Source organism: Squalius cephalus (genome assembly GCF_949319135.1).
Source record: "Squalius cephalus genome assembly, chromosome: 2".
In the NCBI taxonomy this organism is placed as follows: domain Eukaryota; kingdom Metazoa; phylum Chordata; class Actinopteri; order Cypriniformes; family Leuciscidae; genus Squalius; species Squalius cephalus.
The window spans coordinates 21,781,841-21,807,842 of record NC_137123.1 but is presented as its reverse complement, the minus strand read 5'-3'; the positions used below and the strand labels follow the sequence as shown (position 1 = coordinate 21,807,842).

General features: G+C 39.5%; 1 protein-coding gene across 2 annotated transcripts in view; it reads left to right on the top strand.

The window, feature by feature from the left end:
* The first annotated feature begins 4,409 nt into the window (after window positions 1–4,409).
* The window catches only part of bcl9 (BCL9 transcription coactivator), a 108,125-nt gene continuing 86,532 nt past the window's right edge, over window positions 4,410–26,002 (top strand). For both annotated transcript variants that reach the window (XM_079864628.1, XM_079864627.1), the window contains exon 1: window positions 4,410–4,751. The gene's annotated coding sequence lies outside the window, so the exon portion shown is untranslated. The remainder of the gene's footprint in view (window positions 4,752–26,002) is intronic.

The following is a 26,002-nucleotide window of genomic DNA, read 5'->3' as shown; positions in this document are numbered from 1 at the left end:
CCTCCTGTCCGCCACACCAGCAACCAGCCGTTTAAATGTTAACTCTTCGTGTGCACGCTGCTAAAAAACCTTCCTTAGTATTTTTTTGTTTGTTTTGTTTTCCACTCTCTAAGGGGGAAAAAAGCTACAATATCTCTCACTGGGCCAATATCCTTTCAAAAAGTACATCTTTGTACCTAAAGAGTGCATAGTAGCTTAATAATTGTACATATTGGTACCAAAAGTAATACCTAAATGGTAAGTTACATTAGAAACGTTTTAAAGGGTACCATGTCGGCTTCAGATGCTAAATGACAAAATTATTAAGTCTTATTTTCTGAAGAAATAATCAAAATTAAGTGAGGTTTGAAATCTTAGAAACCTCATTTTTTTTTCATGCAAGAATTAAAAAAATAACATCTATTTTTTGAGGGAAAGTTTTTTCCGTTTGTCTTTATGTGTTTGTTAGAGGTTGAATTCATATCGAATACTGCCATATTACTTCTGAATAACTGCCGTATTACTTCTGAATACGATGTCTACTTCATAAATTGTATGAACATTATGGAAATACATGGTTCAGATCCCTCAAACCAGATGGAAGAGTCTTTATTTAAGGTGAGTAACCATGTCGTAATTACCGTAACGTTCTGAACTGTAAAAAAGCTTCACATGCTTGTAGAACTTGTAATTACAACGTGTAAACTGGTAATTTTTAAACTGGTAAAGCCTAGTTCACACTACATGATTTTAAGCCCGATTTGCAAATCGTTGAGCTCGCCGACAGGTCAGGGTGTTATCGCGTGCAAATCGCGGGGGATTACGGGCGATGAACGCTCGCCAAAAGAGAGCTACGACTTGTACCACCTGACCACTGCAGATTTAAGGTGTGTTGGGTTTGAAGCGCCGCTGTGCAGACCGATCGGTGTAACGTTATGACATTGAGCTTTATTTACGGTAATTATGATATGGCGTGAACGCAGCAAAAGTCACCAATAGAGCCTGGATATCATCTAGTGGAAAAGTTTGTTACTTCGCCCGAACTAAATCTTACTAAAAGCTTTTTTTTTTAAAGATATCTAGAATTTGGAACACAAAATGTTCCGATTTTTGGCCATGAATTTCTCTCAGTTTTCGAGTCAAACAGGTTTTGTAAAATATATATTTTACATAAAATATAAAAATATATACTTTTATATTTAACGTTTTCATAAACTTAAACTTCTATAACTTTTTTTAAATTCCACTTTCATAATTGTTTTCACATCTACAATAATCTGCCAAGTGACCAAACTTACACTGTAAGAAAAAAAAAAAAAGTTGCTGCCTTTTATAATGTAAATATGATTTAATGTATTTGTTTTTGTTGAACCTTTAATATAATGGCTCAGTGGTAAAAACTAAACCGCGAGGAAGGCTGTTGGCGTCTTTGTGTCCATCTGCTTACAATTGCTTCTGATTGACACATCTGTCTACTTCCCAGCTATTACCCCCTCCTCTTCCATGCTTATTTTCTTTCCCTCATTTCTCTTCACTCTTTCACGTCCTTTACTACAGTGATTCCCAACCTGGGATAAGTGTACCCAGGGGATATTTAAGTAGATTCCAGCGGGAAAGATTTTCATTTTGCTTTGTTAAAGGGATAGTTCACTCAGAAATTAAAATTCTGTCAACATTTACGCAACATCATGTAATTTCCAAACCTGTGTAACCATTTCTTCTGCAGAACACAAAAGAAGACAACCAACACTGGAGCCCATTAAAAAACACTGAGACATTTCTTAAAATATCCACAGAAGAAGGAAAGTACAGGCTTGGAACGACTTGAGGGTGAGTAAATGATGACAGAGTTTTCAAGTTTGTGAATGAGATTTACACAAATATTATGTGGTTGACACTTCCAGCGTAATATATGGGCCACTTTAATGCATTTCATTTTTTTTATTTAATCGTATGGATGCATTAGTCAGTCATGGCTAATTTATGCAGCGAGAGCGGGTGTCTTCAAAAGGGTGGTTATAGACAAAAAGCAAGCAATATTTGGCAGGTCATGTGATCTCATCTCAATATGGCGGGCCTCATAATGAAGCGACCCAATCCATGTAAAATAAACGGCTCTCATCAGGCTACCGACATGACTGGAGTCTGGACTGCACTTCATTTTAATTAATTAAATATTCAAAAGTACTATTTTCTTATTTGCAAAACTTTTTTAATGAGGAAATTATTGAAGCTAAGCCTTATTAATGATAATGCTAAACAATATTCCATAGCCTTATACTGAGCGGGGCATTCAGAAGGCAAAAAAGGGTTGGCAAACACTGCTTTAGTGTATCTCACTTTTTGGCTATCTGAAAACAAGCAACTTTCGAACTGTTTGTTTTGAGTCGGAGCAAGATGAGGGCTTCACATTGAGACATGATTTTAACGGCCCACAACTTGAGAACTCTTACCCCTCAGTTTGGGGTCTGGGATTCATTGTTCCTTAATCCTCCTCCTCCCCCCACCTTCACATCACCCTTTTTTTCCTTCTCTCTCTCCTCTCTCTCTCTCTCTCTCTCTCTCTCTCTCTCACTCTCTCTATCCTTACTTCTGCGGCCCCTGACCCTCCATTTCTCTCTTTCTCTCCCTACTGCTATAGAAGCCAGATGAGAGCACGAATACCGTCCCACCCTACCCCCCTTCCCTTCTCACTTTTCTCGTCCCCCTCTCCCCCTCTTGTGTTTTTTTTCACTCCCTGGGAGTAACAGAGATGGAGAGAAGGAGCGAAAGGAAAAAAGAGAAAGCTCCTGTATTCCATGAGCCCCCCAACAAGCCATTGACGTGTATGTTTCACAAGTTGCGAAAACTCACCAGTGTTGGAGACTGTCTAACTAAAAGTAACAAAGAAACTAATTTAAAGGTGATGTGTGTAATTTTTCATTGCTTAGTTTCTCCTATTCTGGATTAAAATTTAGAGCCAATTATAAATAATGCATAAGTAATGGTGTGCGTTTGGGGTGGGACTATCTGTTTATTGACCAATGGCAGATGGGGGAGTGTTTGAGGAAACCTGTGTAAAAACAGTCATTATTTTTCCGTTTGGGGATTCCATTAGCATTTGAATTTTATATGGTTATTTTGTCATCCAACATTAGAGTCTGATAGTCTTAAGGAAACAAACAAACAAACAAAAAAGGTTCTCAGTCGTGTGGAACTCTCTAAGCAGAATTTCATCATTTTGTGCAAGCATCTTTGAATCCAAGCGAACTGAGGCAATGATCATTCGCAATGTACTAGAATCTCTCTCTCTCTTTAGTAGCAGTGTAGGAGGTCTGATTCATTTAATGAGTCAGTTGGTTCGAACGAGTCATTTTAATTAAACAGATTAGGAAACTGATTCATTTGAATTGGTTCTCAGTCATGCATGTGGTCGTTCTGTGCAGCGTTTCATTATGTTGCACACACAGCCTTGAAACTGAGCAAACTGAGTCAATGATCATTCGTGCTTTACTAGACTGTCTCACTCTATCTTTAATATTGTTATAGGAAGTCTGATTCATGAGGATCTGGTTTAATGAGCTGGGTTAAAATGCTAATTTGAATCAGTACTCAGTTGAGCTTTTTCGTTTTTTTCAATAGTGAAACACATTGTTACACTTAAAAAGTTCTTTATTGGCTTTGATGGTTCCATGAAATGGTTCTTCTATGGCATTATGGCACAAAACAAATAATAAAGTGTTTTATTTATACATTAAGTTTATTTGTTTAGTGTTGAATATAAATTAATTTGTATTAATTTTAGTGCTCTCAGTTGATTAAAATGTTTAATATTTTTTTTGCTCCACACCTTTAGTTTTTAGAAATCACACAGATTATAGGATTACATTTAATATATGCATTGATGACATTATATAAAAATGAATTAATCGCATATGTTAACGGTCTAACTTTCACAGTCCTTGTGTTAATATATTACATTTGATGCTATCAACTAATTGATATCGTATGGACTGCTCTTTTTAATAATATATTCTGATAATTTTATTTAAAATATATAACCCCCCCTTTATATCGCAGCTTGTGTAGTTTCTTTCCCCAAAAACATAACTTGTAGTTAAAGCTTGCCAAGACAGTTTCAAAGAAGTTTCCCCAATGCTGAAGCTCACACTTCGAGATAGTACGATAGAGAGATATGGGGCGTGAATGATGTTGCTGGGCTCAACAGCGTCCGGTAAGAGAGGGCTTGAGTCTCAGCGAGAGAAGCGAGTTGTTAACACACGAGTGTGTGAGAGTGTATGTGTGCAGTGAAGGGGGATGGCTGCCTTGTTTGTAGCTTGTCAGCAATTGCCTGAGACAAGCTTCCCCTGCATGTGTGAAAGCTGCTTGGCTTGAATGCACGGACCGTACCAAGTGGCGTCAAAAGCGAAGGGGGGGACGGAGGCGAGAAAAAACGATCAGACTGGAGACAATAGGCCCCTGAAGTGTTCCCCCCAAGTTGCTTTGATGTTGTCCTAGTGTCTAGATGCTGAAGGGGACCGGGGACTGCAGGGAAGAGCAGCCCTTTGTGTGGATGTGTGTGCACTTTTTGGGCCAGCACGGACAAAAGGGAGGGGTACAAAAGCCTGGAGAGAAATAAGAGAAGAAACAAATGATGAAAACCCAAATGATCCTGAACGTGTTTTTGTATGGCTGCTGTGTGTGAGAGGGCACACAGAAAGGGAGAAGAGCGAGAGAAATAGGAGGAGACGCTCATACACGGGGGCTGATAGAGTGACAGAGAAAGAGAGGGGGTGAGTATTGTATCTTCTTCAGCACCAGATCACTCTTTTTTTTTTTAAATTCGCCTTTCTTACTTTATCTCTCTCTTTTGTTTTCGAGGGGGGTGGGTGTGCGAAAAACGAGTAGACCCAGAGTTGGTACTGAAGTTGCGTGCTGCTATTATTGTGGTTATTCCTGGTTGGAGCGTCTACGTGAGCGTGGGTAAAAACAATTACGCTCCGTTATTCTTAGTCCTTGAAAAGATATATGGATATGTGGAAAGAGCAGGGGGTGAAGGGGGGAGTGGATGGTTTGGAATGTGTCATTGGATAGTCTGGATGAGTTGCCCTCCATGCCAGTATAAACCTCCTCTGCTCTCCTCTCATTATTGTCTGGTTATTCAAGCAGTCCATGTGTGTGATGGCTGCAAAGCAACAAGAGCTTTTCTCTTTCTGTATGTGTCAGGATTGTCACTCTCGGCAGCGAGTGAATTGTGCAATGATTGGAGCCGTGTGTGTGTGTGTTTGGGGGCGGTTCTATTCTGCCTGGGGGGTTTCTCAGTCTGTGCCCTCCATGGTGGTAGCAGACTGCTTTTACACTACCAGCTGTTCCGAAAACCTGCAGTGATTTTCTCTTTCTTTCTGCCCGTCTCTCACGCTAAAGGTTATCCAATTGTCACCGGTGTGACATGCACATGCAATTTCTGTTGCTTTTATATGTTGTATTAACCAGTTGTTGGAAAAGTCAAAACAATTGTTTATTTATTTATTTATTATTAATATTTTATTGTTAAGAGTTATGGGCACTACAATGTCTTTTATTCCATAGGTTGCAGGATATATGTTGCCTTTACTTGCTTGTCAGAAGATTCTATTTATTCCTGTTCAAGATTTCAAAAGAAACATGGCTGATAACGGACATACTCATGTTCATTTCGCTGTGTAAAAATGTACAACATGCAGCAAATGGTTACAGATATACATAAATGTATATGACCAAAATAGCAAGGTAGTTTACTCTCTGTTACTCAGGTTTCCTAGTTGTAATTCAAAATTGAGAGGACTTTAGTTTTCTATTTACAATAATTTAGGTATCACGTGAAACACTATTTTTCATAAAGTTCCAAAGATTGTGGAAATTATTGAGTAATAAAGGCAGTAGGTCAGTAATTGATGACTAATATATCATTATAAAGTAGATAGTTTGGTAACACTTTACAATAAGGTCTTATCTCTTAATGTTAGTTAATGTATTATAACATTACCGAACAATGAGCAATACCGTATTTATTCATGTTTTTTAACTAAGTGAGAAAAATTAACTAGGTAAATAAAAACTCAGATCCATTAAATAATCCATTAAACCACTTTTAATTGAATAAATGTATTCGTAAATATTGAATTCAGCATTAACTATGCTTAATAAATGCTTTAGAAATATTTGTCATTGTTATTTCTTGTTAACAAATCAAACCTTATTGTAAAGTGTAACAAATTTTTTGACTCTAAATTCTGATTGGCTGAGCCACGTTTCAAACCCACTGTAAAATTGTGATAAACATACAGTTGTGACTACACTTTGAATATTAATGTGCATTCTATATAAAGTTGAGGTGTTTTTGGCAACAGTAAACATAGATTTAAAACTATTTATTCAAAATGCATGTTGCTACTTTATAAAAGCATTACAAAACCTTTAAACTACAACTTAAATCTTTAAACTAAATCCCTTACTATGGCTTCAGTGGACCATGTAATGTATGTATAAACAGCAACAGTTTTATAAATGATGTAATAATAGTTTTTATTAAAATATTTACAGCAACACAGTTTAATAGATTTTTATGATGTTTGAGATGGAGCAGAGGAACATGAACATAGTGTTTTATTTGATGTGAATATAATGGTTATATGTCCCCTGGGTTTAAGAGCAATTACACGCAAACTGAAAGTCAAGTGGAATAAAAATAACAGTGGTTTGCGAAAGCTCATTAATCATGTTTTAAAAGCATCACACATGCCAATAGAGAATGTAAATGTATCCTGCAGTTTTGACATTGCTTCATTGTTTATTTATTTATTTATTGTTTTGTCTTGCGGTTGATGTCAGTCTGCTTGACAGCGAGAGGTCGTAACAGAGGGCATGAGAAAGGTAAAGAGCACAGGGTCAAATGTCTTCTTCATACCTCGCTCTATGATGATTTGAAATGGAGGTGACCGATATTTTGCCAAGTATGATGTCTTTCGAGCAATATTCCTGTCAATCAAACCATAATCTTAATCCTTATATGCCTAAAACCAGAGGCCACCAAATTCAAAAAGTTTGACGTGGAATATGTCACCTTAAGACAATAAAGCAGATAAAAATGAGGTTGTGAGGGGCAGAAGTCTGTTCAGTGTGACATACACTGGTTTACACCATCCACTAAGTTTAACAAGCACCTGTACACTCTAAAACCTGGCTGGGAGACCATCTTAGACCTGTAAACCAACTTAGTTACTGTATTTCTATCCTTCACAACCTAGTTTTAGTTAGCAGCAAATTCAATCTGGCTGAAGTTTACGCTATAAAACCAAGGCCACCAAACACCATTTTCCGTTCAAACTTTGATATGGAATATTCCTTCTTCCGGCCATAAAGAGGAGGAAAACAAAGGCTGGGATGGATAGAGGTCTGTTCAGAATGACATACGCTGGTTTAATCTGGTCTATAGTCTCCCGGCCTGGCCAGGCTGGTGTTCATCTGGTTTAGCTGGTCAGCCATCTTGTTTCCCAGTCAAACCAAGTTTAACAAGCACCTGAACACTCTAAAACTTGCTTGATTAGGCTGGGAGACCAGCTTAGACCAGTAAACCAGCTTAGTTACAGTATTTCTATCCTTGGCCACCAAACACCATTTTCCGTTCAAACTATGATATGGAATATGCCTACTTTCTTCCATAAAGCGGATGAAAACAAAGGCTGTGAGGGATAGAAGTCTGTTCAGGATGACATACGCTGGTTTAATCTGGTCTAGATAGTCTCCTGGCCTGGCCAAGCTGGTGTTCATCTGGTTTAGCTGGTCAGCCATTAGGTGTCCCAGCCAAACCAAGTTTAACGAGCACCGCCTGAAAACACTCAAACCAGCCTAACTAGGCTGGGAAAGCTTAGACCAGAAAAACAACTTTCAGTTTCAGCTGTAGTTCTATACTTTTTTGTTCGCGTCAAATTAAATCTGTCTACGCTATAATCCGACATGGCGAGATCCATCCAAATGCCTTTCCAATAAATACCAAGAGTGTGCCAATGAGGGAGGTAGATTGCAGGGTTTGGACTGAGAAATGGAAGGAATAAGAGGCCTTGGAGATCTGCTACCGAAGGAGGAGAAGAAGAAATGGAGGGAGGGGTTGGGATTTGATCAGTAGGATGGAGAGATGTGCCTCCAGAGAGAGCACCAAAGGAAATAAATGGATTTATTCTTCACAGTTGTCAAATATCCAATGCATAAATTACGAGTGTGTTAAGGGGACGGCTAATAACTCACAGCAAACATAAAACACATTTAGTTAGATGACAGTTTAGTTAATTCTGGGATGCGCGTGTGCACGGTCATAATTGTTTCATTATTTCATTGGAGACAAGGCGCATCTCGGTCAGCAGGGATTTTCGAGACGTAAAAAAAAGAGAAAGATTCCCAATCTCTCTTTTGAAAAGCATCCCTCTTTTGAGTGCCCTTGCCTTCCGATGTATCCTCTGCTCTAATATCTTTCTGAATAGGTGGAAATGTGCGCGCTAGCCTTGTGTGCCTAGCCGCCGAGATGATTGCAAATTCATTTAGAGGTGCCTATCACACAAAGATGTGGGGATGGAGGGAGAGATGGAGGGGGTGGGGTGCAGAGAGATGATGCCTTGGGTTTTTTAAAGCACATTTGTATTCATGTCATGGAGGAGGAGAGCGCAGAGAACGAGAGAGGAGGCGGCTACCTTAGCGTGACAGACGTTAGGAGGAGGCTAGCCAGATTAATATGACAGGCGCTAGCAGAATGCCGAACGCCTGGCTCAGGTCGAGTGCTGATGTCACAACCCACCGTTCGCTGATGTAAAGTGGAGCAAATCCGCTCGGAACACTGTGTCAGAACTCTGACGTAAATAATTCAATCGCAGCGGGGCGCTGTCACCGGCTGGCTGCGGCATTTGCACTTTGTTTATTTTTTGGACTGAACTTGGCGATAATCGTCAGTTATATAATGAAGTATTCTGCTTGTGTAATAAATCTAAAGTAAAATGCTCGAAAACCACTATTGAGTAGCATCAATGGGCCACTTTACCACAACTAGCAGTCGCAGAAATGCATTGTGGGGGCATGTATGTTTTATCATGGACGTTGTGGGTGTTCAGAGCGTTCGGGTATTTGTGTGTAAGCTCAGTATGAAAGATGGCAATGGAGATGTCATTTATTGTGGTTTGGAGGCTCTGGTCACAGCATCTTCATACTTCTAACGAGTGTCTCTCTCTCTCTCGCAGCCTCCTGTAAATCACAGCTTTCGCTACGCTCCACTAGTGACACAGGACATGCTCGCACACTCCAACGACCGATTACATCAGGCGCCTCACACACGCACATACACAGTGAAACCAAACTACTGATTTAAGGAAGAGAAAGCATCACGTCTCACTCTTTTCCTCCCCGTCTCTCGTACCTCTATGTTTCTTGAAGTCGTTCTCACTCATTTTCTCCTATCTCATTCTTGGTTTCTGTGGCTTTCTGCCTTTATTTTCCTTTCCTGTCTGTCTCGCTCTCTTTCTCCCTACTTTTTTGGTTTCATTCCCCCTCCTTGTCTGTCTCACTTTCCTTCCCTCCCTGTCTGTCTCGATTTCTTTCTCTCTCTTTCTCTTTTCCTACCATCTCCCTCTCATTTCCCCTCCATGTCTGTCTCACTTTCTTTCACCCTCACTATTTTCCTCTCTGTCTGTCTCTCATTTTCTCCCTGTCTGTCGCATTCTTGTTTTCCTTCTCTTTTTCCTCAGTCGGTCTAAATTTTTCTATACCGTCTCACTCTCATTTACCCTACCAGTCTGTCTCGCTTTCTTTCACCCTCTCTATTTTCCTTTTCTGTTTGTCTTGTTTTCTCTGTCTGTCTCATTTTTGCTTCCCTTCCCTCTTTCCTCTCTGTCTATCTTCATGTCTTTTCTTTCCCATCCCACTGTCTTTTCCCTGTCATCCCTCTTTACCTCCCATCTCTCTCTTCCTCCCATTCTTTTTCCCTCTCTGCTCGTCTTACTCTCGTTTTCTCACCCTGTCTCTCTCTATCTCCCACTCCTTCTCCCTTACTCTTTCCTTCCCTGTCAGTCTCCCTTTTTATCTCCTTGTCTTTCTCCCTCTCTGCCCGTCTCACTCTCGTTCTCTCCCTCTCTCTTTTCCATCCCTGTCTCTCTGGCTCTGCCGCCCACACTGGGCTCATCATTGATGCGTTTAGCAGCACCGCTGAGCAAGAGACGCAGGCCATCGATTGGCTGCGTAATCGACATGGATTTTTGCCCAAAGTGGTGAAAAATATGCCATGGCTATAGCCAAGCAATTTCTCCAGGCTTCTCCAGCCAGGAAGGAAAAAGACCCCAGCAGCTCTATAATTGATATGGAGATCAATTTTCCTGCTTTGGACTGTACAGTCTTGCACTGACCGGCCCAGTCAACCGTGCAGCTTGTGGCTTCTGTCATGATAGAGGGCAGATGAAATGGTGGGAAGAGGATGAGGAGAGACGGAGGAGAGGGGGGCAACATATCCTTGTGACAATGTGGCCCATCACTATATATGCTGCTGTGTTCGTGCTCTGGAGGTTTGGATGATGAGGGACCAGTTTTTACTAGCATATAGTAAAATGCCAACCAACTGACATGTGATCGGCTAATGCTGGCAACACTCTTCGTCTGTCCCTGGTGTTCATACCTCTTTTTTTCCTTCTCTTCCTCCTTAATAACTGCACCATCTGTCTCTGAGACTGCAGAATCATTCAGGTCAGAAACAAACCTTGTCCTGACTGTCTGCATCTTGCCCATTAAGACCAGAGGCCCTCCGCTACAAGCCAGACATGCTGCATTGGATGCCATCTTGGCTCAAGTCATGGCCACTCCACCTGGAGCCATTTTGGCTCCGGTTCCTGTAGTAAGACCAGAACATCTAAACATAAGCGCTCAAATCCAAAGGTCCAGGGTATTGCTACTCTGTGCATTGCATCGATTGGCAGAGGGCTCCCTCATGGGCCAGTGACATCAGGCGATTGGAGGTGGAAAGCCGTCTTGGCTCCCGTCTCGGTGGTTAAACCTATGACCATATTGGAACCTGTTTTGGAAACAACCAATGCTCATTCGGATTTCACTGTTGAACAGCACAAAACGCACACTGATCGTTTACCATTTAGATCCCCAATGTGTGTTTATTTGTATGTGTGTGGGTAAGAGCAGACTCATTTAAAAAATGAAAGACAGACAGAGGTTTCCTAGAAGGAAGAGAAATAAACTAGTTTAGGCATGGTGAGGGAGAGTAAATGCGAGAAAAAGAGAGATCACTTAACTTCTAAGCAGATCGCCTGCCTGGACCGCCGGCTGAAAAGCGTTGTTGCCATGGTGTCGCTGGTTACACATATCCACGGACAGTGTGTAATCATCAGCGATATGCCAACACCTCCACCTTCCCTACCCCCTGCATCTCTTCCTCCTCCTCTCTCTATTCTTCTCTGAATGTATCGTATATTCCTCTCTACCTTCTTTCCTAGATAGACAACATGAAATTAAAACTCTATTTGCCTTCTTAAAGTCCCCCTGTGATGAAAATCAAGCTATGTTTATATGTCTATGTGGTGTTTTAAATATGCTTTAAGACAAACCATGTGCAAATTCATAAGTCAACACCATTGCTGAGTATTTTCTCCTTAAAACTGAAGTAAACAAAAGACGGTTTGAAATCGCTGGTGTTTCTGACGTCACAAACTACCTTGTAACCAATCACGTCAACGTGTGATCGTCAACGAGTGGATCTCTGAGCTGGTGTGAGTGAGTGGGGGCGGGGCTAATTTACATATTCATAGAACCGCGTATACTAAATGAGGCAAGTGTGTAGAGTTACATTAAAAATGACAATAAAAATGACAATTATCGTCATTTATGATCGCAATTATTTTATGATTCCCTTTAACCCCCCCCCTCCTATTTTTTCTTCTGTACATCTCTTATTGGCTCCTCCTCTTCCTCCCCCCTCTTTAGCAGGATCCTCAACATCAGAGAGGGACTCATCTTCTCAACAGATACTTGATTACAATCAACAGATTGCTTTAGAAGTATCAAACACTCATCGGTACATAATACATTAGAGTAAACAGAGGGACAGAGACTTGAATGATAAAAGGCTCCTCTCAAACAGAGGGTTTGGGTTATTGTAATAGAACAATATCCTTCTATAATCGTCACAGATTCAAGCTCAGCTTGTGGTTTTGAGTTTGGGGCTTGTGTTGACATACTCGAGTACTTATGTCAAGGGCTGATGCCATAAATGAACATTTGTACCTTTAGCTCAATGACTTTCAAATTTTAGTTTTGCTGCTAACATTGTTTACATTGCTAACATTAGCATTTAGCAGTTTGTAATCTCAGCCTCAGATGTTCCTTGACCGTCTGCTTTTATATTACAAGGAAAAGAGGCGAGATGTAATCCCCAAGATCTAATTTGATTGGCTGGCTGGCTGTATGAAACTTTCAGAGGTAAAAACCAAACAAAAATAACACAGGTTTGTCATTTTTACAAGGAACCAGGTTGCTAGGTTTGTTAGCATCTTAGCATCAAGTAAACTAGATCATGCTGAGTCAAGTGTGGGGAATAATCAGGACTTTTTATTTTTTGATGCACAGAAATTCTCTTTCTGGCTCAGTGGGCGGTTCTTGGCCAGAACACGCTGAAAACTGAAGCAGACTTTTGCCAGTAGCCAGAAGCCTGGCTACGTACAACTATCAGGTCTGTGACTGGAAAGGTTTTCTGGGTTTTTGTGGATTTTAGTGTCTCAACATTGTCTGAAACTATACCCAAAAAGGACTGACTATAAAGAGTTTAAAATGATTCTCTGTAGACCAAAATGATCCAGTATTGCACTGTATCGGTGAGTCATTGTACATTTACAAAGGATCTCAGCCAGTTCAACTTCAAAATGAAAACATTTGCAACTTCTTGTAGTTCACTTTAGTAGGATTCAGGGATTTATGGAGCTTCCCAGAACAGACGTTGTGAATGAAAAATTGTCAGTTGCGTTCACTGGCTAAAATCTTGAAGTGCAATTTCTGGTGTGTTCTTCAGTAAAGCAAAAACACTGATAGTCCCTGATAGTGTTTGGAGAGGTCATTATGTATCAGCAGAAACCTGTACATAGTTTAATAAAGTGAATGAAATGAACTCATAACATGGCAACTAACTGTCATGCTGTACAGAAGAATACACACTGAGTGGCTTGTGAACATTGGCTTCGTTTACGTCGTTTCGGTTCAACCTGTGTGTCGGTCTTCTATCTTAAAGCGGCATTTTTACTTGCCGTGCTCAGCCACCATGCTTCTCCGGCGGTGACAGAAATCCAATTTCAGCACGTCTCTAGGAAAGAATCCCTCCGGCTGACGAGAACGATCGGAAGAGCTGGAGCGGTGGTCTCCATTTCCCCCTCGTCATCATCTTCCTCCTCCTCCTCCTCCTTCCTTGTCCCTCTATTTCAGAGCTCACATTTTTCCAGAAAAGTATAGTTGCTGTACTTTTGTTAGGCTGCTTATGAGAGAAATACATTTTGAAGGGTTGAATAGTTTGTTCCTTTACATATAATCTGATTTCAGTACTGTATTCAATGTGAATGAGAAAGTATTTAAGGTTTCGGTTCAGTCCAATTGTGAATTTCCATGATAATTCAGACAAAGCCAAATGGTAATTGAATCAGATTAGGAATATAATCAGTATTATTTTAGTATTAATTATGTTTTATTATTGCTTTTAGTTTTATGTTTTCACTTTAATTTTCACAGGGGGCGGGGCTAATCCCAGCCACATAGAAAAGAAACTTTTGACAAAATGTACAATTACTTGTCACAGAGACAGTTGTTTAGGACAAAATCAATGTTTGGTGCTTTATCGTGTCTTGTTAGGATACAGGGCTAAACTGACTGATCTGAATTCAGACCACTATTAATGTAAACGCCAATGAAGTAAGGATAGTCTTTTCAGCGATGTTGCCGCAGCACCATGTGTTTTGCAGAAGGTCCCGAATCAACACGCATATTCGCTCACACCCTCTGATTAGTCACAGCAGCAGGGAGACGACACTGCCAGCCGTACGATTATTTATTTATCTATTTCCATAATTTTGCTGCTCTGCTGGGGGAGTCTTCCACTTCCTCTGGTATTTCAGAAAGCATCACAGTTCCTCTCCTCTCTTCAGTGCACAAAGAAATGCAGCACATTCGATACGCTTTGGATCTTAGAAATTTGATTCTGAGAGAGCGAAAGAGAGAGATGGGGGAGGGGGTAGATAGGTGGAGTGAATGAAAGAGAGAGAGAGTAAAAAAGATAAAAATGTAAATTTTCATCTTTAAGTCTGTCGATTTTTGTTGTGTTTGTGTGTGTGCTTGTGGTGGGGGTTGAGGATGGGGTGAGACTTTGCAAAAGAGATGCTGTCTGTCTCTCTCTCTCTCTCTCTCTCTCTCTCTCTCTCTGTGTGTGTGTGTGTGTGTCTTTCTCTCCCTTTGCGGTGCTCTGATGACAGAGGTGACTCATCAGGGGGCACACTGCTCACATCTACAGACAGAGAGAAAGAAGAAAGAAGGGATGGGGAGGGGGGAGAGAGAGAGAAATATGGGGATGATATAGAGAGAAGGCGAGAGAGTGATGAATTCAGAGCAGTCTTGCTTGACTGCTAGCGTTTATTGGCCCATGGAAGCTTCGGGAAAGATGCTAATGACACTTCTCCCGTGAATGAGAGACACTGTGTGTGTGTGTGTGTGTGTGTGTTTGTGTGTTGGTTGCGATTGCAACCCAACCCCCTTGATTTTAAACACTTTGCTCCTGTAAATACACTTATGATCAGGGAGCCAGGCTCAGGAGTAAACAGAACAAATAGGAAAGCGTTTGTTTTTCTACACTTCATAAATACAATCATTCATTTACTTTTTTGCATTTGATAGATGCTTTTATCCATACATTTTAGCGGTTCTCGCACTGCCTGGGAATCGAACCCATGACCTTGGTCTTTCTATAGCATCATGTTCTACTGTTTTAGCTGGAGAAACGCAACCATTTGTCAGACTATGGCTGTGTCCAAAAACTAGTGAGATGCATTTTAAGGAGTCATATGCTTCCAACACAAACGCTGTTTTAAAGGTAGGCATATTATAATGAACTCATTCATTTTCAGCCTTAGGGATGCCCACCTGGAGGGCAAAACAAGGTTTCCTCTGCTGCCCGGCAGTTATTTTTTGCCAGGTTTGAACTAAGTATTAACGTACTTACACTGATATTAAAACACCAAATTCATTATACTAATGATGCATACACAGGCAAGCAGAACAACGTTCAATTTAGCGTAGGTGTTCAGTGCATTCATACCTGCTTGCCTGTATATAGTATGCATCATCAATAAGGTGTATATTGAATTTGATATTTTAATATCAGTTAATTTAATAATATTATCTTTATATATTCATGGCTCACAGATGGAAGAGTTTGATTGACAGTTCTATGGATGTTTTGCCCCCCACACCTATGTGCCAGTCACATGACTGAAAACTATGAATTGCAAAGAGCTTAGTAAAAAATTACATCCAAGAGGGTGGACAAAGTGAAAAAAAAGAAGAAGATGCAATAATTCATCTTTTTATAATGTCATGTAAATGCTTTAGGCAAACTGAAATAGTTACTGTCCAATTTTGCGGTATACATTTCTTTTCTTTTTTTGACTATTTGTGTGAATGTTTATGCGTAAAGAGTTTTACAATATTAATTCTGTGGTCATACTACCAAAATGTTGTGGGCAAAAAAAAAGGTCTATAGTCCATTATCATCAATAATAATAAGCTCACACAGAAATCACTTTCAAACCAAGCAACTTTCTGTTGGTCAAAGTGGGGAATACACGCGACCAACTTGAACACAGACAAAAAAATAGTGTGGGGAAACTTTTCGTTCTGAAGCGAAACTCCCAACCGTATGGATTCCTATAGAAATATCTGGATTTCGCTGTGAAATTTCATTGAGAATGGTAAATGTGACCACCTTTTGCTTAGCAACTAACTTGGTTTGTAAGAAGGTTTCCTTTGTAGACCTATATTGGCACTTTTGATTTGATTTCAGTTTCATTTAAAGGGGAACTATGCAGTTTTTTTTTAGCTTGATTTACCTTAACTGAGCAGCTTCGGAGTCATTGGAATGGCTATAAGACTTTTTTCGGGTTGAATGGTGGCCGTCTCGCTTCCCCATAGCGCCTGTGAGTGGAAAAACCACCCTTGCAACTTTGGGCCGGTGGGCATAATCTGGCGGGAAATGCTTTACGGCTCTGCACACAGACACGCCCCCATCCAAATATACACTCTCTCAACATTTATTTGCTAGCCTTCTGTGTATCATACATACCTCAGTGGACATGGCTCCATGCGTTCGCCGGCTTCTTTGAAAACAAATGCACATGACCAGAGGGAGAAGATGGGAGGGGGGAGAGTCGCCAACGAGTTTTCAGTGTTGTCAAATATCTGATCCGAAGCTGGAGGGGGAGCTCTATGGAGAAACCTGCGAGCAAAAAAGCGAAGAAATTGCCAAAACTGCATAGCGCCGCTTTAAGAGCCTGTATATGCCCCTCTTTAAAGGAATAGTTCAGCCAAAAAAGAAATTCTTGTCATGACTTACTCATCATCATATTGTTTTTAATCAATTTAAATGTAATCATATATCTTTATTGTAAAGACTTTTTTACTTCCATTGAACACAAAAATATTTGTGTTGTTCTTTCTTCCAATATAGAAATGCTATGTTGACCAGTCAACATAAAAGTAGTTCTTATGACTCAAATAGACCATTATTTTTCATTATAATATCTGAAAATTTTTCAGAAGTTCAAATGAGATTTGTGAGCTACTGCAAAAGGAATTGTTAGGGGGTAACAAGGACCCAAGGACCAGATGTTTGAAAGAAGACCCGGAGTCAGAATTATAATAAATTGAAGAAAGGTTTTACTGAAGATAGTTTGCAGTTTCATCAGCAGAAGTCAGCTTCAAGACTCACACAGGAGTCCGTAGGCCGCCCCCTTACAGTTACAAAGATCACAGCAGTTATACCCTACACCAAGGTCTAAGCTACGTCCTTGCTTCAGGTTGCAGTTTCTGATTGGCTAAAAAATAGATAAACATAGTAATTTTCCACACATATACAGATAGACTGAAGCATATCTCCATCAATTATGCAGCTGACACTCGGACCCTGAAGTTAGGCACGTCGTGACCTTCCAGATCACAGATTTGGGTTGCTGGGCATCAACATGTCCAGAACAACAATAATGCCAGTGGTTCCTTAACCTGTAACCAAAAATACTAACACACACACAGACACACAGCTTTTCCAAGGTTGGATTTGGCCAGGCTCTAACTATAAACAGGAGAGTCGTCTCAAAACATCAAGATAATGCGTTATTTCTCTCAAGGAGAGGACACTTTAGTCTAACTGGAAAGTAAGGTTTTAACAAAGAGATGGTCCCTTAAACTATAGATTTCATTGACCCCTGTGACCATAGTTGTCAGAGTACCCTAGAAAAACAGATGTATGTATTGACACCCTATGATTGACACATGTTGAAGACCTTTCTCAAACGAAACATCTTTCCGTATTTCATTTCTGGAAGCCGGGCTAAATGAGCAAGCACTGTTACTGCATTCATATCAAATACAGACATTTCAATACAAAGAACATTTCAGTGATCACACTGGTAACTTCTATAACAAAGTAAAATCTCACAAGCTTAGAGAAGTCATTCAACTCATGTGATATTTAGAAGGGAAAATATTGATTAATACCTTGATTATAATCACTCATTACATATACACTGAAGCAGCAGTGGATTCCAATCCACCCCCTTCAGAATGAATAACGATCGTATGGCCAGTGATACAGTGTATGAATCGTACAGAATACCATCATGGTGCTTTTATCCTATACTTCTCTTTTTATACTCCATGGATGAAAGACTTGAGGTGAACTATTCCTTAAACCAGCTCTCCATGATGGTATGACATCATAACGTATGCATGCCGTTCTTGGTTCTGATTCGCCGATCATTCGCCTTTTAGTGAGCTCATTCATTCACAGTATGTTTCTAGAGCAAAACCCAATCCACGTCCAGCCATCGTCTTGTTGAATATTCAGGCAGACAGTCAAGGAGAATAGATTTCTTCTCAATATAGCGTTTGCAGACAAATACCTTTAGGACTTGTCTCCCATGGCAACAGTGGTATTATCTCCTGTGTATGTGTGTGTGTGTCTATTTGTGTGAAAAACGTCTTGGCTAGGCATTATACTCCGGCCAGGTCTTTAGAACTGCCATTCACCGGGTTCTTATTTTTCAGGCCAACTATACCTGCAACACCAGTCGACGAGAAAATGATGTGTGTATGTGGGTGGGTGATTCTTGATTATGCCAAGCTGAACACTGTATATCCTGTGCATCAGATGGAGAGCATGTGAGCAGTGTACGTTAAGCACCGTTTGGAAACGTCTGTATTTTGTCCACGGTTTGTATAGTGCGAATACTCGCTGGCAGATTCACTATGAAGCGGTGTTACAGTAGTATGTGTGAGTGTGTGTGCTGTGATGCATGGCAGCAATGCTTATGCTCAGTCTAGCACGTCACACCAGCATCTGTGCAGCTGTACTGGTGACTGCTCCTCTGAGAGATCACATACAACACATACACAACTCTGTTTTGATTTCTACACAGCTTATCTACCACTTATTGGGCAGCAAATAAACTCAGTGTTAGGATGTACCCGAGGGCGTTTTCTCCGAGGAGGCAAACGACAGTACAACAATAGAACAAAGCAAAGATTACGAAATATGAGCTCGAACAATGTCATATTTCAAACTGAGACACTCGCAGATAAAGTTTCAGAGGGAGAGTGCGCATTTTACCTCCCTTGAGCTTTGTTGCAGTCTCATTAAAGGCAGTTTCCCCAAAAATTACAATTCTGTCATCATTTATTCAACATCCTGTTGTTCCAAACCTGTATGACTTCTGTGGAACACAAAAGAAGATATTTAGAAAAATGTCTTAAGGCCTCGATCAAATAGACGGACTGGTGTGACATCATTTCGAACAAAATCAAGCCAAAAGACAGTTCGTTGGGAGTTCGTTTTGGGAGTTCAAAACTGCTTGCCAAAGCAAACTTTCTGGAAAAGTTTGCTCCGGCTGGTAAACAGCTTTAAACTACCATTGGTTCGTGGCGATTATGTAATAGGTAGGTGTTCTCTGAGGCTCCGCCTACTTTGACATGGAAATTTTGTCCAGTTTTTTTCTGTTCAGTCCGTCGAGGTCAGATGCGAGGTAAAACATGAACACACTGGAGAAGCTGCTTTATAGTAAAAACAGTATATCACTGCAGAGGTATTTCGAAGTGAAGAATGAAAAAAAATGTTGTGAGTAAATCCCATTTAGTGTTTTTTTTTTTTTTTTTTTTCTATTTATTTAATGAAACTCAATGGGGTTTAATGTTGTTTTTTGAACCCCATGGACTTTCATTGTATGGACAAAAAAAGTTCTTCAAAATATCTTTTGTGTTCAACCGAAGAATGAAAGTCATACAGGTTTGGACGATGTCTTAATCTGTCTGTCCAAGTATACATTGTACATATATACTTGAAATCACCCGTCTTTCCTAGCAAGTGCACAACTCTGAGGCCAGTTTTTATTCTTTTTGTGGTTTGTTAATCTGACTTCAGAAAAATTGGACAGTAACTATTTCAGTTTGCCTTAAGCATTTACATGACATTATAAAAAGATGAATTATTGCTTTAATCCAACGAAATCAAACTTTTAATGTGCATATAAATGCACTTATCGAGACCCTAAAACATGCTGTGAATACAAGGGGTGTAATGGCGGAATACGTTTTTAAAGTCCTCCACACGCCATTGGGATGTGTATATGTTTAATTTAGAGGGACATAAATAATCATAATCGCACAGGAACAGTCTTTCCATCCTCTAAAGACAAACAGCTTCAGGGTTTCAGCGACAGAGAGAGAGAGAGATAAAAGGTCATTGAATGGCATTTCAGCATAGGGCTCAGCCAGAGCACTAGCACCTTAAGGCTCTCTGTTTTATCTGATGGAGATTAGCAGTGTGTGTGGTGTCCTTTTTCTTCAATCAGAATTTGTGAAAATGCTTAGAAGAAATTGTGTATTTGTGTGTGTCTAAAGCCCCTTTCACACAGCGCGTTGATCACGGGAAATTGACGTAAAATTGCTAGAGTGCCTTCTGTGTGAACGCAAACACGTCCCGGGATTGATGCCGGGATGGGGACCTAGTAACATTGCGGGATCAACCAATGCCGTAAGGGGTGTGTCGTAGTGATGACGCACGTGCCATCGCAATGTCGTAGTTAGCGTGCGACTCTGTTGCTCTTAGAAGAAAGTTTGTGTTCGTCATCAACAAAGAAAAATTGAAAAAAATTCTGAAAAACTGGAATGAAGCAGAGAACAGGGAGCTCCTTACTATCCGTGCAGAAGCTGAGATTGTTCGCCAGCTTTGTGGAACGGTACGACGCGTACGTTACACGTCACATCCTGACATCACGTATCTTTACGGGATGTGTGTGAACGCACTCACAGATTCCGGAAAATCACTGGCAGTGTGAATGAACCAAAATCAAAAGATCCTGTGACAAATCCCGGGACACATTATCCATGTATTTTCCAGAATCTCTGTGTGAAAGGGGCTTGAGAGAGACAGAATGATAAAAAAGAAAGAGAGTTTCAAAAGGGGAATATGTAGTGCTGTGTGTTGATTTTGTTTTGGCAGAGATGAGGAAAATGTTTCCAGCAATGGCTGTTGAGGATTTTATTGTGTATTTGTGGTTTTTTTTTTATACCGGTAAGTGTAAATGTTTTGTCACTGGTCTCTGTGCATGCTATACAAATTAATTGTCATTTTTGTGCCTCTAGTATCAAATAGAATTGAAGAAACAGTGATTGTTTTCAAAGTTTTCCCAAATACTCCCCTTGCTCTCAGATAGCTCCGCCCCCCAACTCACCCCATTGGTTGAGCCAGTGTTGCTATGTTGGGCCGCCAGACTCTTCAAACAAACAGAGACGGCATTAAATTACCTCATGTCTTAAAACACATAACATTAAACTAATAATAAATGTAAACAACTTGCAGAGCTCTGACCTGTACCACCTGACTGACAGCGATGATAGTGTTGCCAGAGAAATGTATAAATCCGAGTCTGAGGATGTGAACAGCTCAGGGTAGAACGTCACGGGTTGCCATCTTGTAAATATGGTTACGACATGGCGTGAACGCAGCATAAGCTTGTTGTTTTGGTTCAGAAGGAACTGTAAAAGCCTTATTAAATGCTGCCTTATTAAATGCGCTGACGACGTGTGATCTCTGCGCGAACAGGGTGCACGGAGATATGGAAATACATGTTGACAGGCTGGTAGGCCATCGAATGCAATAATTGGACGAACATTTTTTGGTCCTGAGACTTCCACAGAAGATATATGTTTAAATAATTAGACCACTTCTGTAATTGATTGCTATCAGGATGTGAAGAGAGTTTCAACAAGAATAACAAAAAAAAAAATTACAAAAAAAAAATTGTCTAGCCTACCTTTAAGTAAATGAACCTTTTTTTTTACAGTATATGTGGAAATATGCAGGAATCTGTGACATTTTGTAGGAAATTAGATACATATGTTAAATGGAGCTTGGAGTACTGCACCTTCATTTGTAGCTGAAAGCATATCAGCCAAAATATTTTGCAAATGAACACACAGAATTGGTAAAACTTTGTGAATGACACAAAAGTCTGTGGAAATCTACAGTGCTTTTGCAGAGTTCTGCGGGTGCAGGTTTGTTTGGACCTGCTAGTGAGTGACTACATTTAGTTGATAATGAGACATAGGATATAAATACAGACCTCATGCCTAGTTTAGTTCAGCTTTACACCCTTCTCCTTTTTCTCTCCATGTACACACACACACACACACACACTTTCCTGTCATTAGTCTCTCTGTCCTAACATGCATGTTTGCACGGATGCATGCGAATGCACACGCACACATTCTGTCATCACTCCTAGCACACACACACATATAGACACACACTGTCCTGATGGTCCCCGAACACACACACACACACGCACCTTGGCTTGGATAAATAAAGGAAGACAAAGCATTTTTGAGAGCAGCTCAGTGCAGTATGGCAGTGAAATCAATATCGCTTCCACAGTAGCTAAAAAGCCCTCAGTTGTCTCCTTCTGTATTGGAGAATCAGCAGCCGTCATCAAAGACCGCCGCTTGTTCATTCCCTCTCTCTCTCTCTCTCTCTCTCTCTTGCTCTCTTCAGCATTCCTCTCTCTTGATTTCTTCTGCTCAGTCACTCTCTCAAGAAAACGAAAAAGTAAATAATTTTTCCTCAGAAGTCGTTTAAACTCTGCAGGCTGTTGTGGTGCTGTCTGTTTTCCTCTATGCTAACACAGAGAATAGTCAAAGTTTAGCTCTCCCACAGAGACGAGTCTCCGCTCAGAAATACACTTGAGTTGTTCTTCAATATTCCATTCAATATTATTCAATACTAGAGTTGAAGTGACACGTAATTCGATGAAAGAGCTCTGTGTATCCACAAAGTCCCTTTAAGGCTAGTCAGTTCACTCAACGGCCATCTTGGTAACGCCATCAGGCAGCTATTTTCTGTGTAGGCAAACAAGTACAGCTCCTATCTGCAAGATTATGTTTCAATAGTATGTCAAATCAGCAATACAATCGGACACATTTATCACACCATTGTTGTCAGATTAAAAAAAAATAGTGAAAAACACAGCTTTTCTGTGTTATTTGAGTTCTTAGCTTTTGATTAGCTTGGCATTCATGTAGCTTCTTTAGCTCAAATCACACTATAAAGCTGTATGTCTCAGGCTGATTAAGTTCATTTGCATTAATAAAAAGACTTTCTATAAAAAAAAGAATGGGTTCTTTTAATTTTTCCTTTGGTCACGAATCACGACTCATGATATTGAGTGTTATGGTTTTTCATCGCCTATCAGCATAAACGCACGCCCCTTAAAGGGATAGTTCACTCGCAAATGAAAATTCTGTCATTATCAAGCACATATTTGATGAGCTTTGTGCTTGAGCAATATTTATATGTGAATAAAAACTTTACAAATTAAACCTGTTTATAATGTAAAGTGATCATGTGACTTGGATTAAACAGCTCGATTCATATGGATTTTTTGGTTACACTTTTTTTTTAAGGTGTCAGTATTACAGTGTAATTATACATTTAAGTACTGAGTAATATAACTACATGTATATACCATAGGGTTAGGATGAGGGTTTGGTTGAGGGTTAATTGTAAATGTAATTATGCATAATTTTTAGTTATTAATACAGTAACTACATGTAACAATCAAGGACTGAGTTTTGAAGTTTTGAGGTTTTGGTGTACTTTCAATGGAGAGACCGAAATCTTTCAGTTTTCATTAAAAATATTTTCATTTGTGTTGATGAATGAATGTCCTCTGTGTTTGGAAAGACATGAGGATGAGTAAATGATGACAGAAGTGAACCAATCCTAAAAATCATAACTATTGACTATCATAAGAAAAGATATCTGACCTACTCATGACCTTATTGTGCATACAGATGTCTAAACGCTGACCTGTGCGTGTGGGTTAGGAATTTTCTTCCTTGCATACGGTAATCGGTAGAATCACACTCAGCAGTTAATCATGCAAACATCATTAATAGAGACGGCTTTTCCTGTGAGGTATTGATCTGTGCCGTCCGGATAATGAAAAACAGCAAGCGTGTGCTGATCATGCTAATCTGATCATGCCCCCCCCCCCCCCCCCCCCACCCACCCCTAGAATAAAGAGTCAGTGCTGAGAGGTCACCAGTAACTGAGTACTCAGATGAGTAAAGTTCAACAAAAAGAATGTCATCGCTTACTAACCCTCATGTCATTCAAAATCTATGATTTTCTTCCATTGAATTAGTGACTTTCAAGCTAAGAAAACAAGAAAAGCATCATGAAAGTAATACATTTGAAGGCGTATGATAGCTTTATGTGAGGAGCATGCCGAAAAATCTTCCTCTTTGACGTCGCTCTCATAAGTCATGCTTCATTCACTTGACACACAAGAACCAATGGCATTATGATGTAATTTTAAGACAAATCAGTCATTGTTTTGAAATGAGAGCTTAAACTTTTCCTTTTGTGTTCCAGAGAAGATAGAAAGTTATGATGGTTTTGGAATGACATGAGTAAATGATGAAAACATTTTCATTTTCGGGGTGAACAATCGCTTTTAAGACATTATATCCTCGGTAATAATAAAATAACGGTTCAAAACTGGGATTTTCGCAGCAATGCATTAGAAGAATTTTTGGTTTCACTGTAAAAAGTGTTCAGTTGACTTAACTGAAAAAGTGCCTTAAATTGCCTTAAAATTCTTAAGTAAATAAGCTTCATGCGTAATTGAAAAAAAAAAAACTTATGTCAAGTTCACGTAACTGAATTTTTTCAATTTCGCAAAAATTCAATTCCTCACTTTTTTTTTTAAAGTTAAGTCAACTGATCACTTTTTACAGTGTTCCCAAAGAACCTTTCAGTGAACATTTCTCAAAATAACCTTTTTTTTGTGTGTGTGTGAAGAAGAAGATTTGAATAATCTAAGGAACCTTTTTCCACTGTAAAGAACCTTTTGTGAAATGGAAAGGTTCCACGGATGTTAAAGGTTCTTAACCATAGACGCCAATTAATAACCTTTATTTTTAAGAGTGTAGGCACCTGAATCTGTGCCTTTTAATGTTTATGGAACAAAAACATGTAAAAGAGTAACAGTTGAGAAGAGGAAAATGATTCACTCAAGTATTTTGTACATGGTTAAAAGGAAAACAGTGATTTATTGAGGTATGATCCATTTAGTGATTCTGTCTGTAAAATGAATCCTCATTCGATGTTAGTGAAAGTACGTCTGTACGCGTGGCTGCTTACAAGTGAATCCACGGTTTTCACGCATAAAAATTCCACATTTTCATTTCATTTTTCAAATGATTCAAAATTACAACACCCAGTCAGTTCAAAGGTGTCATATTTGCATTGCATGAAACGCCCGTCCCCACCGCTGTCCCTGAGGACTCAAACGGCTGCGTCCAAACCAGACAGAGACTGCTTCGTGTCCACCGGCCAATCGGATGCCCCGGTGGAAAGCGTCACCATGACAACGATGGCTGCCCATCCCAGATGGGCTCCATGTTGCAGACACAAAAAGAAGAAGAGGAAGAAAAAACAAGAAGAGAAAGGGAGAGGGTTGATTTTGTTTGTTTAATCAAACAAATTGCATGAAAACACTGAAACATGGAAACGTGTTTGTGACTGAATGAAAGTTGTCCTCTTTTGCGTGTCTGTATTTAGAATTAATAGTAACACTTAACAATAAGATCTCATTTGTTAATGTATTAACTAACATGAACTAACAATGAGCAATACATTTTACAGTATTTGCATTTACAGTATTTATTCATCAATAAAAATACAGTTGTTCATTGATTGTCCATGTTAGTTCACAGTGCATTAACTAATGTTAACAAATACAACTTTTGATTGTAATAATGACTTAGTAAATGTTGAAATTAACATTAACTAAGATTAATAAATGCTGTAGAAGTATTGTTAATTCTTAGGTCATGCTAACTAATGAAATCTTATTGTTAAGTGTTCCCGAATTAATTAGTGTGTTTGCATTGGTTGACTCAGTCCTTGACTGTTTGCATGAGGCAATTTAAGATCACAATTTTTCAAATTAAAAACCTTTAGATGATATTTTTAAAGAGAAAATTCAGTAGCATTACATCTTGCTAGCACATCAAATACATGTATTCTCTTGGAAGAACCTTTACTCACAGAAACAGTTTTTGTGTGTGTGTGTGTGTGTTTTTGAAAGAAATCTCTTTTAAGACGGCATTTATTTGATGAAAAATATAGTTAAAACAGCCATATGGTGAAATATTATTACAATTC